The sequence below is a fragment of the Lynx canadensis genome, chromosome A3, assembly GCF_007474595.2.
Source record: "Lynx canadensis isolate LIC74 chromosome A3, mLynCan4.pri.v2, whole genome shotgun sequence".
NCBI lineage: Eukaryota > Metazoa > Chordata > Mammalia > Carnivora > Felidae > Lynx > Lynx canadensis.
This window is the reverse complement of record NC_044305.1, coordinates 114,748,805-114,752,505: the sequence shown is the minus strand read 5'-3', so window position 1 is coordinate 114,752,505 and position 3,701 is coordinate 114,748,805.

Below are 3,701 nucleotides of genomic sequence, written 5' to 3'. Positions count from 1 at the left end.
CCTGCTTGGCCACAGAGCATCATTCCGAAGGAGGCTGGGGGAGGTCGAGGGAGGGAGCATCCCATTGGCCTGAAGCCTCCAGGCCCAGGGACCGTCCAGGCTGACCGGAGGGAACCACTGCCCTCTGGAGTGCAGATGGCCCCCAGCTCTGCGTTCCCTTCTGCATGCACATTTCGCTTTCTCACAGAATGAAGGGCAAGGGAAGACCAAAGCCAAGAGGTCTAACCTCCTCTAAGTTGAGAGCTAAGCACAGCAGAGGGACCATTTCTCAGCTCTGTGCCTTTCTTTGAGACGAAGGAGTCAGCAAAAAGAGGTAAAGTTTGTGTTTTTTTATCGCGGAAGAAAGAAGGGTGTGTGTAGCCCCTCTGCCCCTTGCCACTTGGACCCATGGGCACCTTCCTGCCCCGCATATATCCGCCTCTCCTCCCCCCCTCTTCAAGACTCCGGCCTGGCCTCAAGGGACCTGTGAGGCAGGGGAGTGTGTGGGGGCGTGGTGCCGATCTCCTGAGAAGGAGGAAATGGTGCTTGAGGCTCCTCTCCACAGTGGAGGGAACATTCAAGAGGCACTTTCTCTGGGGCCGTCCCTCTGGCTCCTGCTGTCTCAGCCTACTGACCTCCTTCAGGCTTCGGGGCCTGAGGCTCGGGCCTCAGCCTGGAAACTATCTGAGGTAGAAAACAGGGGCACGGCAGTTTCACAGGCAGGAATCCCTAGAGACCCAATGTCCTGTCACTCCTTCCCCCACACTACTCAGCCGGGGCCACGGAAAACGTCAGGGAGAGCAATGCCCTATGCCCCCGCCCCAGTCTGTAGAGTGGAGAGAGGTTGCCCTGAGTCATCCCACTTCCACCTGTCCCCTCCGTTCCAAGAGTCTATATTTATGTGTTAGCTGGTCAGAATCAGCAGAAGCATCTGGAGAGAACAGGCTTGCTTATTTTCCCTATGAGAGGTTAACTGGCCTCTATACATATTCAATCCTTTATTCTTTCATTTGTCCCACCCATCCATCCATCCTTTCTTTGAGTCACAAGACACGGAGACTGTCCAGCAGAAAAAGCCCTAAGGTAGAGATTCATTCTCTGACCTATTCAAAAATACTTAGTAAACACCATCTGTGCTGCAGGGACAATTCTACATGGATCAAATCAAGTTCTGGCTCTCGAAGAGCTAGTGGGGGAAGTGAGGCATTTATACAAACGTTGATAATGCAGCAGGAGAATGTGCCAGGGGTGGGGGGTGGGGAGAGCACAGGCCAAGTAGGGACTCATGAGAGCAGATGGCTTCCAGCTGGGGAGAAGGTGGTCCGAGCAAGCCTGGCTGGGGGTGAGGCACTTGACCTGAACCTGAGAAACTTGCCCGGCTGCGTCTTTCGTGCCAGTCACCTTCCCTCCCTAATTCAGGAAAGATAAGCAGAGTGTTTATGCAAAAGTAAACACGCAGCATTCCCAGCCCACAAAATCATGACCCACTGAGAACCACAGATGCATTTGAAGAAAAGCATGATGAGAATTTTGCCTCTGGGGATTGTGATGGTTTCTCACAGGCCATTTTCAAGAAAAAACTGTATCAGTATCTTTAAAGCTGAACTTTTCAGTGCCTGGAGGAAAAAGAAACATGGTAATAGAGGAATGTTAAGTTGCCCCAGCTGGAGCCATGAGGAAACCAGGACAGTGGACAGGGCACGGCTCTCCTGTCCACCTCCCACCAGAGGTGATCGTGTTGTTCACTACACTTTGGTTCTCCATCCTTCCAGCACAAGGAAGATTGAAGCTCTACCCCCTTGACGCTGGGCAAACTGTGCGACTTGCTTGGACTAGGGAAACACGAGTGTAAACAACATGTCCCTTCCTTGTAGAAGCGAGTGTGTAGTTGGCCACCTTCTATTTTTCCTGCCTCGCCAGGAATGCATGCAGGAGCGGGTGTGAAGAGGGAGCTGGGGTCAGCCCAAGGCCCTGGGGCACTCGGAAGTCCCTGACCAGTCTGCCCTGGATAGGTGGCATGACCATGATGGAAGCCCTGGTCCTGTTAATGCCAGAACACTGGTGGTCGTGGGCTATTTATCCCACCTCATAACCTAGACTATCATGACCAAGGTACCCGGTGAGTTCTTCCGGTAGTTTAGCTCACTGAATGGGTGTAAAGGAGAGAACTTCTGGGAGGCGGAGCTCCTGACTTCTCAATGACCAAGGTCACCTGGAGCTGAAGACATGTGAGAATTGTTCCGTCTTTCATTGCCTGAGCCACATTCTGTAGCATCTCCCAACATCACTGCTGGCCCTTCAACATCACCATTTAGGCTGGGGAACTTGGCACCAATGGAGTCAGACACTGAGGGGACCTGTCTTTTTCCTGCAATGATATAGATGCTGGGGACTGACAGGGCCTTTGTCTGCCTAGAGCTAGGCAGAGGGTGTGCAGGTTGGAAAGAGACAAACTATAATTCCCAGACCCCCTTGCAACCAGGTTCAGGATGTGACTTTGGCCCTGCCAACCAGATACACTCATGGGAGAGTTTGCCGAAGCGGACCACACCAGAGGCAGACCCGGCAGCTAACACATCTTCCTGGCTTTGCAGCTGCCTTTCCACGCTCAAGAGGCTGGGAGTCTTGTTTGTGAGGACAGATGAAGCAGTGGTAATCGGCCATGTGCCACCTAGTGTTTGCCTACCTAACCATGGTGCCTGAGCACTGCTGCGATGGGCAGAGGGGACCCGGACTGCAGCAGGGGAGGCTTCCTGGAGGGTGTGTGTGTGTTTGTGTGTTGGAAAGATGCACTGCAGTGGTTCTTGCTGCATAAGTGAGGAGGAGAGGGTACCGCAGGGCTTTCCAGAGGGAACGATGGCTGGGGAACTTTCAAAGTAATAATCCTTTTCTAAGGATCCAGACGGTAGGAATGTGTGCACTTAGAACACTTGAGACCATAGAATAAGGAAATGTTTATTTATGTTATTATTTTTAATGTTTATTTTTGAGAGAGAGACAGAGTGTGAGTGGGGGAGGGGAACAGAGAGAGGGAGACACAGAATCTCAAGGAGGCTCCAGGCTCTGAGCCATCAGCACAGAGCCTGACACGGGGCTCAAACTTAATGAACGGTGAGATCATTACTTGAGCAGAAGTCAGATGCTTAACTGATTGAGCCACCCACGTGCCCCGAAGAAATGTTTAAAAACAGCAGTTCTCTCTCCTCACTCAGAATTTCACTTTCACAGGGTGGTTTCACACCCCGACCCCAGGGGACGTACTGAAGCACTAAGGTGGAACCAGGGCCTGAGGCCAGGTTAGCAGGTGACTGACAGGGGACAACAGACGCCCGGATTCCAGCTCAGGACAAGCCGTGTGGCCTCTCTGCCTCCATCTACTTTCCCTTTACGTGGGGGTCATTTCAATGTTTCGGAGATATCGTGAGGAATGCTAAGAGAGGGACAGTTTCCCCAGAACACTAACGCATGTGTGAGTGCTGTTGATGTCGCTAGAAGAGGTTCGTTTCCAGAAGGGGTGAGAATCCCACGGACAGGAAGGAAAGCCCTGGAAAGGTGCAGAGAAGAAAGGGACTGTGGAGGATCGGGGAAGGGAAGAGTGCTTGCATATCTGAACGGTGGCCTGGGGCGGGGAGACTGATGGGGACCTGCAGGTCTGGCCCTCTGTGGCCCCTGCCTGGCCTCCTGGCCACCGTGAGCTCGTGCTGACAGCGGGCTATGGATGC